Source organism: Eubalaena glacialis, chromosome 9 (assembly GCF_028564815.1).
Source record: "Eubalaena glacialis isolate mEubGla1 chromosome 9, mEubGla1.1.hap2.+ XY, whole genome shotgun sequence".
Lineage (NCBI taxonomy): Eukaryota > Metazoa > Chordata > Mammalia > Artiodactyla > Balaenidae > Eubalaena > Eubalaena glacialis.
Window position 1 is genome coordinate 53053194 of NC_083724.1, and position 15687 is coordinate 53068880.

A 15687-nucleotide genomic window follows, 5' to 3' on the forward strand; every position below is an offset into this window, starting at 1 on the left:
TTTTAATATATGAGCTAAGCACACTTAAGGCAGTTGTTCTAGAATTGTAGCATGCGTCAGTGTCACCTGGAGAGTTGTTAAAGCACAGATTGCAGGGCCCCATTCCCTGAGTTTCTGATCCAGTAGGATTAGGATGGGGTGAAGAATTTGCATTTCTGAGAAGTTCTAGGGGGATACTGATGTTGCTGATCTGGGGACCACACTTTGAGAACCACAGCCTTAAGGCAAACTGTCTCAAAGAGAAGGCTGATAATAGTTTTAGAAAGAAAGCTTATAGTCTGATGCCAATCAGAGTCAGCTTTGAATAATGTGTGAACTAGCTGTGTGAACTTGTGGACATAACTTGATCCTTCTGCATCTTAGTTTCTCCGTTTGTAAAACATGAACTATAATAGTACCTATATTAGAGGTACTTGAGAGGATTAGATGAGTTAAAGTATGTAAAGCACCAAGTAAGAAAGCTGCTTAGGTGATAAACACTTGACTAGTGTTAGATGTTATTCTCGTGAAGGTGCTGGATTTTGCTGTGCTTTCATGAGCCAGGGGTTTTATGTCTTAAATTTCAGCTGGATGCTTGGTTGAGGAGACAAAGATTTTGTTACTCCCCCAAATTGATTGGGATCTAGCCATACATTTTAACATGAGTGGGAAATCTACTCTTATAGAACCTTTCTGTCCCAATATACATTGCTGTGGAGCCACAAGACCACTGGTATTCTTGAGGGGCCATGTCTGTAAACCTTTTTTTTTTTTTTTTTTTTTTTAGTTTTTATTCATTTATTTACTTATTTTTTATTTAGTTTAATTTTTATTCTGCAAACCTTTCTAAAACTCTAAATTCACACTCGGGAGCAGGTTTTATAGATTCTCCATTTTTGGGGAATCGTCTTTCTGAGAATCCTTTGTTTTTTATGTATCTCCTCAGAGTCCAAGGAACTGCTTTGCCAACTTTAACTGATGTTTAAAATTTTCTAACTTATTGGCCGTTTTCTACAATAATGAAAACATTTTTTTTTTCCTATTTTTTAATCACTACAGGGAGTTCTCTGAACACCCCTAAATGGAGAGTATTTTAAAATGTAGGTTTTGTTATTATTCAGGTTTGAGAGCAACAGATCAGGGGACAGTTGAAAAGATACTCACAGTTCCCAAGAGGAGGGGGCACACCACTCCATGAAGGGCTACATTGGGAAGCACCAGGGTTGGTCAGGAGGCACAAGGAACAAGGAGAAGCTGTGAGCAGCAGTTTCCCGTGAAAAGCAAGGCAGTGTAAGCAGGTTCAGGGTTACCTAGTTTGAATAATTTTAGTGGGCTGTTGTGCAGAGGAGCTGTCTCTAGTAATCTGATACCTGGCCCCAGGGTAATTAGGGCAGGTGGATAGTGGCTGGACTGTGAGAGCCCTAAAGGAGGTGGTTGGGGTTTGTGCTTTGGATGGGATAGTTCGCATATGAAAGGTGTGCGCCCTGGTAAGCTGTTGGCTATCTCGAGGTATTACCTAACCCTGGGAGGGGTGGTCCCTCCCGAGTCATTGAGGTCCCAGGTGCCAGAGCATCAAGAATACAGAAAATAAGAACATGTAGTCAATACAAAGAAGGAGTGGCAAAGCCACTTTGAGATGAGGCTGGTTGTGAGTGTCCCTCACTGGCTGGGTGACTCACACCTGCTCACCAGTATCTCAGGATCCACTCACTTGGTTCTTTGCCATTAGAGTCCTTCATGCCATGGGCCTCTGGAATAATTCAAATTCATATGAAACTGATAATGTTTCTTTACTAAGATCTATGAGGAAAGGGAGAGTATCTGTCTTTCCATTCCTCTTGTCAAGGATTGCTGAATAAAATAGAGGATGCTCAGTTAACTTTGAATTTCAGATAAACAGTGAAAAAAATTTAGTCTAAGCATGTTCCAAATACTGAAAAAATATTTCTTGTTTATGTGAAATTCAAATTTAAGTAGACCTCCTACATATTTATTTGCTAAATAGAGCAAGCCTACTCTCCTATTCTACCACCTATTCAGAGCTTGAAATACTTGTTTAATTGATCCAAAAATCCCATCTTGGATTGAATAATTGTTTCACCTGTGCCTCAGTTGCATTCTCATGAAATATTGACCATTAATACCAATTTACGTATTTGTTCTTTTCTTCTGTTGACTCTTGTAGTTCCTGGTCCTTGTAGTCTTCCTTCTCTTATTTGAGTCTACTCCCCAACTTCCATATCCCAATCCCAAGCCCAGATAGGACTGGGGAGTTTAAGGAGCTGTCGGGACTACATAGAAGTCTTGGCACTAAGTCAAGCTTGCAGCCCAAGTTTGTTAATTAAGATGATCTTAATAACGCTCCCCAAGCCCCAGATTCTCTAAAGCTGAGGACTGAAATTCTCCTTGCAAAAGTTATCATAAACATTCATGTTTCCAAATCCAATAGCCAACCTCATTTTTTTAGAGCAATTGGTTGGGACTTTAATGGATTTGTAGGAATTCACAGTTAGACAGCAATGACTGAGTGTTATCAAAAGAGGGCACTGATGGCTGCAGAACCATTTCACAGGCATTCTTATGTGATTCTAATGTGAAGCCAGGTTGAGAACTTTGCTTTACCTTATGGGATTCCTTACAGATTGATCCTTAACTATATATTTTCCCCTCTTACTTCTCTCACCATGGTGGTCTTGTCCATACCATTTTAGACTAACACTAACATTTATATCACTAGCCAGACCTCTTATCTTAGCTCCAGATTCACAAATCTATTTCATATCTCTAGTTGGAGGCCTTACACATATCTCAAAGGTACCATATCTGTTTTGCCCTTCAAATTTCTCTCATCCTTCTGGTGTTCTCCAACATGGAAATTGATAGTAACAATTTTCTAGTTTTTCTGGCTTGAAATCTGGAAGTCATCCCTAATTCTCCAACTCCCTAAGTCCTTACCTTCTATCCAACAATAAGGTCTCAATTCAAACTCCAAAATATATCTTAAATTCATCCCTTTATCTCCATCTCCACCATTTCCCTGGGTCTCATCTCCCACCATCTTTCCCCTAATTTGTTGTCCCACTTTTCTTCTTGCCCTCCTTTAATCACTTCTCTTCCTAACAGCCGAAGTGATACTCTTGTATTATAGGTTACATTGTATCCTCTTTATTCCATAAAAGTCTTCATTGGCTACCCATTCAATGAATTTGGAATAAAATCCAAGCTTCTTGCCATGCTTTACAAGACCCTTCATGAGCTGGTCTCTGCCGAACAAGCCAAACCACTTTTCCAATTTTCAGCCTGCCCCGCCTATACTGATCTTATTTTATCTCTTCACACACCAACTACTTTCCTACCTCGGTGCCTTTGCACATGCTGCACCTATGTCTAGAATGCTGTCCTTTCTCATGGGTAGCTCTTTCTCATCCTTTGCATTGCATCTTAAATGACACTGCCCCAGAGAACACGCCCTGACCATCAGTTCTAAATTAGGATCCTTTCCCACCACATTCTCTACCTCAGTGCCTTATTTGATGTTTTTCATAACACTAAGGACAATTTATACTTATTTTGTCTTTTTACTTACTTTTGTTCCCCTTAATGAGTATAAATTTCTTAAAGGGAAGGGATCAATGCTTGTTTTGTTCACTGCAGTACTTCAGGTCCGGTCCTGGTACATAGCCCTGTACAGAATTGGCTCCAAAAATATTTTTGAATGAATGAATGATTTGGGACCTACTTTTACCACACCCTACCCAAAACCTGCAGTTTTGTCACTTAGCCAAACTTCGGCACCTAGGTCCTTTATCTACTTGCAGAACCTAGCTGCTTACCTGCCTGCTTACCTAGATCTTTGCAGAGCGAGGACAGTAGTTCCTTCTCTGGGTTTAACGTGCTTACCTGTCAGATTGAGAGATTACTATATTCTGCTTACCAAGCTGAACTTTGTGAAACTAGATCTGCTCCCATTACCTAGACGTTTTTCCTCTAAAATATTTTTTCTCTTAGCCCTGGGCTGCTGCAATTCACTTTTCATGCCCAGTCGAGTCAGTGACAGATGAGATTCCTTTATTTTCCTGATACATTTGAAATTCATCTTCAAATGTCTATGGTTGTAGGTAACTGTCACCCTCCTTTTCCAGCTGGGCAAAGTGGTAGAATTATCGATAGAGTAGAACTTGAGGTCCCTTGTTATTGAGATGTTAACCTATATTCTTCTTAGTGACACTTTTTTAAACAAAAAAATTATCATGAGTGTCATCTGTGGCACAGTGCAAGCCAGTTTGGACAGGACAACATGAAGCTGTTTAACAGCAAAGCAAGAAAAGTATGCCTTTGTGTTTATGCTGCCTTGAATTGTTCAATCCTTGCAGGGATTTTTGTCACGCCTTCCCAGTGAGACCATAAACTTGAGAGTAAAAGCTGTATTACATGATTTGTTTTTCTAGAGCATTGACAGCAATACACTAGTACATTCTTATCCCATTGACAGATATTTGAGGAGAGACTCCAGTCAATAGGAGATGCAGGCCATGTGTTAGAACAGATTATTGAAATAGCAAATTGTGGTGGAGGAGGGGCCTTATGGGTGCCCAAAGTATGAATGGTACACTACTAATCTGTTGGTTTATGACAAGTTCTTAATAGGCAGATAAAACAATTACTTCCCCAAGAAGGATCAAGAATAACATAGAAGTGCTTCAAATCAATGATGGGACCTGCTGTTCATAAAAATAATGCAGAAAAGACAGCCTTGTCATAAACCAACAGATGAAAGTTGGGAAGAGATATAAATAAATAAAAATGTAAAAAATAAAAAATTGTTTGTATTCTTCATTTATACTACTCTTCCATGCCTTTGTCCATGACTCTTTTGCCTGAAATGTTCTCTCCCCAGCTTTAATCTGCCTTGTGAACTCTTATTTATTCTTAACCCCCATCCAAGAAAACTCTTCTCTCATAACCTTTAATGACCCTTTCTTCTCCCACAGATTTAGTTCTTTCTTCTCTGTACCTCCTTGTAGGGTACAAATATTAGGATACATACTGACAGAGAAAATCTGAGCCAGTTAACTTGGGTCTGTTTAAATCTGCCCAGCCTCAGGGACCCACTCAATAAAGGTGTGAGAGCAGAAATTACCTTCGGAAGTCCCTGCCCTAAAAACCTTTTGTCTCTGTCTTCAGGAGCATCCAATGTTCCCTTTTTGATAATGGATAGGTAGAGGGGGCAGTAAAAAGCATCTTAATGATAGCCATTTGGGGGTTACCGGATATAGGAAAAGAAGGCAGTTAAATATATATCTTATGAGACATCTGTGGTGGGTCAGACCTCCCGCTGGGCCTGTTTCTTGCTTGGAGGGTTCCAACAGGAAATTGGTTACTGTAGACTCATATAGCTGGAGAGCTCAAGGAGAGTATTTAGTGCAGCTCCTTGACATGTGGTCGGAGGGCTCCGGAGCCCAGGTACTACTCTGAGTCTCCCATTTCAGTGGCTCTTACGGTGTTGAAATGCAGCACTGGGTTTCCCCAAATTTAGAAGGCAACCTGTGGCTACTTTCTTGATGTTTGAGGGCAGTCAGCTGCTTCCGTATAATGGGAAGCAAAATGCTGTCAGCAGTAAGGGTATATCTGCCTCCTAAGCTCTCTGCAGACTATCATGGTAGCACAGATCACATTCGTTTATAACTTTTATACTCAAGCTTCGTACTAAATCTGTGTGCTTCCTGGGTCTCTAGTACCAAAAGAATTCCTAACAAATAGTAAGCATTCAGTATACATTTGTTGACTTAAACGTATAAATCATTGATAATGACTTATAGTGGAATTGTAATATATATATTGTGAGGTATGGTGTTAAAGTGAGCAAAAATTCCTTAAATCACCATTGGCACCATAAAGAATATTGACAGAGTATCTGCTATATAAACAAATACATATCAATACATATCTTTCAGAAAAGTCTAGCACAGATATATTTTTTTCCTACATGTTTTAGACCAGTTCTACGAGTTGACAAAATGAAGTAGTTTGCTTATATTTTAGGGATATTTTACAGGGCGCATATGTTGTATTTTTAAACATGAGGGTTGAACTTTGAGTGATAAGCTAACTCAAGGAGAAACACATAGTAACTAAGAGAGGAATTCTCATCCTCATTGTACTCTTATTCTAGGACAACCCTTCAATGAAAGAAATTGTGGACAGAAGTGAACTTTAAAAATTGTTTCTCTTTTTCTCTCTTTAACAAGTAAGTTGAAGTAGTGTAAGCAAGAATGCACATAGATCTGCTGTACCTTTCCTGAGGTATTTGCATTTCAAATTGCTCAAAATTTTGAGCTGAATTATCTTCTAATCATGGAATTGGGCTATTTCCTTATAAAATGCATTTATTTATTTTTGAATAGGCAGCATAGACACTTGATTCAAAATTCGTAAGGTATAAAAAGGGAAAAGAGGGAGATACCAACAGTGACAAATGTCGCTGAGAAGTTGAAGGAGAAGATGGCTGAAAAGGATCATGTTGACTTAGCAAAATAGAGGTCATTGATGACTTTTGCCTTAGATTTTTTGGTGGATCATTGAGGGAAAAGATGAGAGTGAGTCGAATTGTGAGTATGAGGTGAAGAAATGGACAACATAAATCTTTTAAAAGATAAGTGGTATCTAAAAGAATATTGAGAGATTTGAGCTTTAAAAAATTCAGTGAAGAGACTTCTGGTAATGATGTACAATCTGCTTTAGCCCTATATTCCCACTTAGGACAACTAGAAAAGCTGTTCAAATCTTTAAAAATTCTTTTTTAAAGGCCTTTCAAATCTATAAGAAAGGCACTGAGATATTCCAGGGCCAGGATCCGGGAAAGAAGGCATGAAGAAGAGTGAGCATTTGGGACTGGTTTTACCCTGGAGGTATTTGCTTATTTCACTTGATGATAAAGAGCTGAACAGAATTTTCAACAGGCTCATGTGTTTGTAATGCCAAAAGTTGGATTTTAGTGCCCTTCAGAGAGAAGGGGGCCAAGTAAACTGCAATCTTTGGGTCAAAACCACAGAGAGTTTAATATCACTATATGATTAAGGGTATACAAGAAGTAGACCAGCCCTTGCAGAAACTGAAGTTTAGTTTTTGAATAATCTCAAGCCCTAATTGGATTATGGTGATCTGGATTGCTAATGCCCCAATCTCCTTGCCTGCCAGTAGAAAATTAAATCCTCTCTAGAAAGCTAACATATTCAAAGGTTCGAATCATCTCTACAGTTTTTAATAATATTAAAATTCCAACAAAAATAACCAGGCATAAAAGTAGACAAGACTTGACTGTAAATCAAAGGAGACAATAAGAAAATAGAAACAGCCTCCTAGGGCATCAGACAATGGGATTATCAGACATAGACTTGTAAATAACCATGCATAAGGAATTAAGAGATAGAATTAAAAATTTCAGCAGAAAACCAGAAACTATGAAAAAGAACCAAATAGAAATTCTAGGGATAAAAAATAATAATTGAAATTAAGAATGCAGTGGATTGAATTTAACAGCAGTTTAAAGTAAGCTGAGGGAAAACTTCAGTGAACTGGATGATAGGTCAGGAAGATCTTTTAGACAAAACATGGAGAGACAAAAAGATGGAAAATAGATAAAAGAAACTAAAAATTACATGGATCATCATGAAAAGCTGTAACACATCTGAAGCTGGAATTCCAAAAGGGAGAAGAGAGTAGATGCAGCAGGAGCAATATTTGAAGAGATAATGGCTGTGAACTTTCCAAATATGATAAAACATGTGAAATCACAGATTTAAGAAATAATATAAACACCAAGCAGGATAAATAGAAATAAAACCACATCTTGGCACATTAGAGAGAAACTGCTAGAAACCAAAGACAAAGAAAAAAATTTGAAAGACAGGCAAAGGGGAAAAAAAAAAAGTTATATTACCATTAAAGGAGCAACCATGATCCCAACAGTTAATTTCTCAACAGAAGTGGAAAAATCAGAGAAGGGAATGATATTTTTAAAGTGCTGAAGGAAAATAATTGACCACTTAGAATTTTATGATCTTAAAAATTCTTTCAAAATTGAAGGAGAAATAAAGATGCATATGCAATTAAAATACCTGTCAAGTGAGTAGTAAATAGAGTTGAAGTGTTCTAAAGGCCTTGCATTGAGAAGTGGTAAAAGATTTTAAGACGTCAAAGATGTAATTGCTAAGGTAATCATTAAACAAATGACAAAAGAATGTATGTATGTAAAATTACATAATGGAGAGAAAAAGATGGAATAATATAAACCACTTAATCTAATAGAAGGCAAGAAAGGATAGAAACCAGAACACAGAACAGGTGCACTAATAAAGTGCAAATAGAAAAAGTTTATTTTAAAGCAAAAAGTATACTACAGATAAGAATATTGATAATGATAAAAGGTTTATTCACCAGGATATAATAATTCTAAATGTATATGTAGCTAATAATTTAGCTTCAAAATATCACAAGCAAAAAATGACAATTAAGAGAAATAGTCAAATTCACCATCATAGTGGGAGATTTTTAATATACTTTTTTCTTAGTAACTGATAGAACAATTAGAAAATTCAATACAGATATAAAAGGTTTGAGCAACACAATGAAAAACGACAAAATAGGCATACCCTTCACTGTACCCAGTGGCTGCAAAATCCGTTTTTTCTAAACGCACTTGAAAAATTCATCAAAGTTGAACATATGTTGTGTCATAAAATAAATGGGTCTCAACAAATTTTAAAGATTAAAATTATAGGAACTGTGTTATTTAAACCAGTGGAAAGAAATCATTAAGCAAAAGAAAAGTAGAAAACCCCCAAATGTATGAAAGTTAAGTAGTACACTTCTAAAAATCTATGGGGCAAAGGCGAAATCACAGTATAAATTAGAATGTAACCACAATGTTCGTTGCAGCTCTATTTACAATAGCCAGGACATGGAAGCAACCTAAGTGTCCATCAACAGATGAATGGATATAGAAGATGTGGCACATATATACAATGGAATATTATTCAGCCATAAAAAGAAATGAAATTGAGTTATTTGTAGTGAGGTGGATGTGCCTAGAGTCCGTCATACAGAGTGAAGTAAGTCAGAAAGAGAAAAACAAATACCGTATGCTGACACATATATGGAATCTAAAAAAAAAAAAAAAAAAAAAAAAAGGTCATGAAGAACCTAGGGGCAGGATGGGAATAAAGACACAGACCTACTAGAGAATGGACTTGAGGACACGGGGAGGGGGAAGGGTAAGATGGGACAAGTGAGAGAGTGGCATGGACATATGTACACTACCAAATGTAAAATAGATAGCTAGTGGGAAGCAGCTGCATAGCACAGGGAGATCAGCTCGGTGCTTTGTGACCACCTAGAGGGGTGGGATAGGGAGGGTGGGAGAGAGGGAGATGCAAGAGGGAAGAGATATGGGGATATATGTATATGTATAGCTGATTCACTTTGTTATAAAGCAGAAACTAACACACCATGGTAAAGCAATTATACTCCAATAAAGATGTTAAAAAAAATGTATTTTTCAACTGAATTAAAATGAAAATAGGACATTTTCATATGATGTATTGTGAGATACAGCTAAAGCTCTGCACAAAGAAGTTTATGGCCTTAGATGCATATATTATAAAAGAAAAATGTAAAAATAAATGATCTAAGCATCTATTAAAGTAAATGATTTAAGCATAAAAAATTAGGGGAAAAAACAACAAATTAAACCCAAAGAAAAAATAGTAAAAATTGGAGCAGATATTAATGAAAACATGTCCTAATGTACAATAGAGAAGATTATTGAAGCCCAAAGCTGGTTTGAATAATTAGTAATAAACACATTGGCCAAATTGAGCAACAGTAAGGTAGTTATGAAAATAAGACTTCACTGTGTATCCTACAGACATTAAATGACATAAAAATATTATGAACAATATTAGGACAATGCATTAGAAAACTTAGATGAAATGGACAATTTACTAGAAATACAAAAGTACCAAATTTAGATGAAATGGAAAACCTACTAGAAAAACACAACAAGACAAGAAGAAAAGAAGACTGCTACAAGAATTAAAAAAAAAAAAAAAAATCAGTAATTTAAAACCTTCACTCAAAAGAATACTCCAGGCTCAGATGGCTTCTCTGAGTTTTACTAATTACTTGAGAAAGAAACAATACCAGTTTTACACAGTCTCTTCTAGTCGGTAGGAAAGGGAAAACTTCCCAACTCAGTTTTTTAAAAAATCCACAAATCAAATATCAATTCACTTAAATTTAAAACCTATCTTGTAGTTTTAACCTTCTGAAAAAATTTTTAAATAAAGTCTGGGGTATTTAATTTTCCTTTCGGTTCTAGCATCTTTGATTTGCAAAACTAATTATTCTTCAAGTAAATTGATAGTAGACTAGGAACTTTTATCTTCATTGAACCAGTCATAAAATAATCTACTGATGTATAAGTTACTGCTTCCATTAAAGGTACAATTTTCCAATTTCAATAACTGAACAAGAGATAAATATTTCTTTAATGAATGCATCTTCCTCTATGTAGGCAGCCATTTATAACAACTAGTTCACTTGCTTTTTAGGTAAGATGCCTCATTGCTTAACGAGACAAGATATTAACATTAGACACATTTCTCCATTAACCTATATAAAGTTGTGAGATTCTCTGTTTTTGAGCAAAAGTAAAAACACTGATATATAAACTTAGTGACACATTCTGGAAGGTACTTAATTGAGCGCTATAACTTAGCAATTAATCTCCAAAATGAATACCCATTTAATTTACAGTGTTTGCAGTTTTTTTGTAGTATGAACTACAACACTCCCTTGCCTTCACTCTAATAAAGGTCAGTGGTGAGACATTTTTATATAAAAGAGACTCCATTCCTATATTCTTTAGAAATTATCATTTTATCTACTGAACACGAGTAAAGGCATTTACCTGCATAACTAAATTCTGCATTAAAAACGTAGCTTAAAAGAAGAAAGTTGATAGATGAAGCATCAGTTAGTTCATTCTTTCTCTAAAACGTGGGATTGTTTAAAAAAGTTCATTAAGAACTTCAGAAATAACTTATAGATGAGGAGATATATACAAGAAGGGGCTATCTTATCCAAGAATAACCAGAGAAATCGTAGAGTGTCATGAGCTTTGCAGCTAGTCTGTGAGGTTAAAGTTCAAGAAATATTGTCACCCACGGGGCTCCTTTGTTTCTGTCTTGTTTACAGTCTCTTTCACAAAAATGGATTCAAAATAAAATGGAAAGTTTTCACAACAATTGTCTTTGAACACATGAGCAAGTTCAGTAATAAACTTACATCTCTTATCGCTGTTGCTCTCAAAGGCAAGTTCATATTTCCAACCAAGAGTAATTTTATAATTTTCACAATAGATATCCACTACAGCATGTTCACCAGGGAGAGGGCCTGTCCTCTGCTGGATCACAGCCCACATTCACCCAGAATTAAAGAGGTGGGCTTGGTGTTGACTAACATGAAAGGACTTGGATATCAACACAGCATGATGCTAAATGAGCTTTGCAGTGGATATAGCAGTAAATTCAGTGACAGTTTGGCAGGTAACCTTGGAAAGTTACGGAGTTTGTCATTTTCATCATCTCTGCTGGAAGTTTTTCACTCAGCTCAGGGCTGGCACATGAAGAACTGCAACTCTGTTGGATTCTGTGAGAAAAGAAACCCTGGAATACTGAGGCAAAAGCTGTTATTTTGAAGGGTGTATACAGATGAGCAGAGAGAAGATGTCACAGTGCATGCTCAACTGTCTGTGCCCTGGCCAGCTCCCCTCCCCACAGTCCTAGCCCACAGCACCTATCTGGCCAGGTACGCACTGCCACCAGCTAGATCAACAGTCAGTTCACTGCATGTCTGGGTACTGCTTGCTCAGGCCATCAGGCAGCCGGTGGCTGACGGCTCCTCCATGTGGCATGAAGCATTCTCCCTGTCATGGACCAAGCTCATTTGATAAGACTTGCTTAATCTTGATGACATCATCTGATGCGCCCATTATGGAAAAGCTAATTACAGGCCAATCTCACTCATGAATATAGATTAAAAAATCCAAAATTAGTGTTAGAAAACTGAATCCAGCAATATATAAAAAGGATACTATATCAGGACCAAGTTTTTGGTTTTTTTGGGGGGGTTTGGGAGTTGTTTTTTTTTTTTAGTGCCAGAAATGTAAGGCTGGTTCAGAATTCAAATATCAAACAATGTAATGCACTGTATGAAAGAACAAAGGAGGAAAATCATAAGATTATCTCCATAGATGCAGAAAGCCCATTAAAAATTAATATTTATGATAAACTCATGGAAAGCTGGCAATAGAATGCAACTTCCTTAATTTGATAGAGTACTCACAAATAACCTCCAAGAAACATTACCCTCATGTTGAAATACTGAAAGCTACGTCTCCTTTTTGAAATAAGAAACAAGACAAATATATCCACTATCACCATTTTCTATTCAACATTTGCATTAAAGAGCCTAGGCAGCCAGCGCAATAAAGAACAAAAAAAGAGAAAAGAATAATGCCTATAAAAGAAGAAATCAAACACTTGATACATCATAGAAAATCCAAAATACTATATAGATAAATTATTTAGAATAGGTTAATTTAGCAAGCTTGCCAAATATATGGTCAATATACAAAATTATACTTTGTATATATCAGCAATAATTTATTAGAAAATAAAAATTATTCAATTTTCAAAAAAATCAACTATATAGAACTATATCTAACAAAAATTTGTGAGCTCTCTTCTCAGAAAATGAAAAATATTGAGAAATGAAAGAAACCCTAAATAAGTAGCTATATCATATTTCTGGATTGGAAGACTCAACAGTTTAAAGATGTAATTCCTATCAGTATGCCAGATTTCTGTGTGTGTGTGTGTGTGTGTGTGTGTAGAAATTGACAAACTAATTGGAAAAAGTATATGGAAATGCAAAGGTCTAAGAGTAGCCAAGACTTCTCTGGTTCCATATACAGAAGTTTTAGGTGCATCAAAGTCCTAAGTACAAAAAGTAAAGCAAAAAATCCACTAGAAGTTAACATCAGGAGAATGTATTCTTGACTGTGGAGAATTATGTGACTTACCTGATAGATAAACTGAAGAGAATAACAGGTTCAGATTCTCCATTCTCTTTTTTCCCTTTTCCTGTCTTCCATTGGATAATTGGAACTTGTTTTTGTATTTGCTTGTTAAAAAGTTATTCTATATTTTTTACTTCAGGTAGTTGCCTTCATCATGAGGCTCATGTTTATTTATCTCCACTGATTCTTTAAACATGTCAGTATTTATATACTGCCCTTAACGAGAACACTCACATTCTTTCTTACACTTCTTGTCTCCCCCACCAGCTCCATCATACTGATATTTTCTAGAATTTTATTTCTAGTTTATTAGAGTTATACATTCTCTTCTTCTTTGTCCTTTAAAATTGCTTGGATAGTAATATATCTTACCAAGAAATTTGATACACACTACTTCCCATATTTCTTGTACTTCTGAATGTGTTTCAGAAGTACACAATCTTACTATTACGTTTGTGTGTGTGGTAGCAAAAAAAAACTGGTGAAGCCTGTGTGCCCAAGAATATTTTATTATGTCTTCATATTTGAATGACAATTTGGTTGCTTGGAAAAAATCTAGTTTTGAATGTATCTTTCTTCAATACTTTAAAAATAACTGCTTCATTAATTTCTTGTACCTTGTATTAGGGTTAATAGGTGTAATTACGATATGATTCTTATTCTTTTATAGGTGATCTTCTTCAATCCAGATGCTTTTAGAATTTTTGCTTTGTCTTTGCTAATCTTGAATTACACTTCTAGATAGAGGTGTACTTTACTTTATATCTTCTGTTTGAATTCTATGGGTCTTTTAACTTTCAGATCTTTTATCTAGCTTTATTTCTAGGAAATTTATCCTCATTATTTCTTCAAACATTTTCTCCTCTTTATTTTTTGTCTTTCTTTCTAAGTCCCATTATCCAGATATAGACAGTTTTCCCTTCTTCCACAGATCTAAAATGCTCTTATATATTTTCTATCTCTTTATTCTTCTGCCTCCTGGGAGAGTTGCTCAATTTGTACATTACAGATTTGTTCTGCAGCATACCTGTGAGCTCATATTTCCCTTGAGGTATAAGATACCCTGTCTGATGATGTGTCAGATAATATGTGTTGGGAGAGTTAACGCAAAAGAAGAGGATGAATCCCGGGGCACTGAGACTCAGCCCAGTAGAACCATTGCCTAACACCCTTTTTTAAAAGACATCTTCTGTGTGTTATTTATTATTATTTTTTAAAAAATTATTTATTGAAATATAGTTTGTACAATATTAGTTTCAGATGTACTACATAATGATTTGACATTTGCATACATTGTGAAATAATCACCACACTAAGTAACCATCTGTCCCCATACAAAATTATTGCAGTATTATTGACCATATTCCTTATGCTGTATATTACATTCCTGTGGTTTATTTATTTTATAACTGGAGGTTTTTACCTCTTAATCCCCTTTACCTATTTCTCATCCTTTCCAACTGTCTCCCCTGTGGCAACCACCTGTTTGTTCTCTGTATCTGTGAGTTTGTTTTGTTTATCCTGTTATTTAGGTTGCACATATAAGTGAGATCATATGGCATTTGTCTTTTTCTTTTACAGTTGGTTTATTTAAATCAATAACCTTACAAGCTCTGCTCACTGTATTTTATTGTTTAGACCTAAAAGTTTTTTTAATTAAAAAAACTTTATTTTTTTATTGAAGTATAGTTGATTTACAATATTATATTAGTTTCAGGGGTACAACATAGTGATTTTTATAGATTATACTCCATTTAAAATTATGATAAAATATTAGCTATATTCCCTGTGCTGTACAATATATCCTTGTAGCTTATGTATTCTATACATAGAGTTTATACTTCTTAATTCCCTACCCCTATCTTGCCCTTCCTCTCTTCCATTTCCCCACTGGTAACCACTAGTTTGTTCTCTATGAGTTCGTTTCTGTTTTGTTATGTTCATTTGTTTCATATTTTATATTCCACATGTAAGTGATAATATACAGTATTTGTCTTTCTCTGTCAGACTAATTTCACTTAGCATAATACCCTCTAGATCATCCATGTTGTCGCAAATGGCAAGATATCATGTTTTCAAATGGCTGAGTAATATTCCAGTGTGTGTGTGTGTGTGTGTGTGTTGTATCTTGATCCATTTGTCTGTCAATGGACACTTAGCTTGCTTCCATATCTTGGCTATTGTAAATAATGCTGCAATGAATATTGCTGTGCAAATACCTTTTCAAATTAGCGTTTTTGCTTTCTTCGGGTAAATGCTCAGAAGTGAAATTTTTGGATTCTGTGGCAGTTCTATTTTCAAATTTTGAGGAATCTCCATACTATTTCCATAGTGGCCGTATCAATTTACAATCCCACCAACAGTGCAAGAGGGTTCCCTTTTCTCCACATCCTCGCCAACACTTGCTATTTGTTGTCTTTTTGATGATAGCCATTCTGACAGGTGTGAAGTGGTATCTCATTGTGGTTTTGATGTGCATTTTCCTGATGATTAGTGATGTTGAGCATCTTTTCATGTGTTGGCCATCTGTATATTCTCTTTGAAAAAATGTCTATTCAGGTCCTCTG

At 35.9% G+C, this 15687-nt stretch overlaps 1 pseudogene; it reads right to left on the reverse strand.

Annotated features, from left to right (window-relative positions):
• Window positions 1–11197: 11197 nt before the first annotated feature.
• Window positions 11198–11624, reverse strand: LOC133097328 (protein yippee-like 1; annotated as a pseudogene).
• Window positions 11625–15687: the final 4063 nt, after the last annotated feature.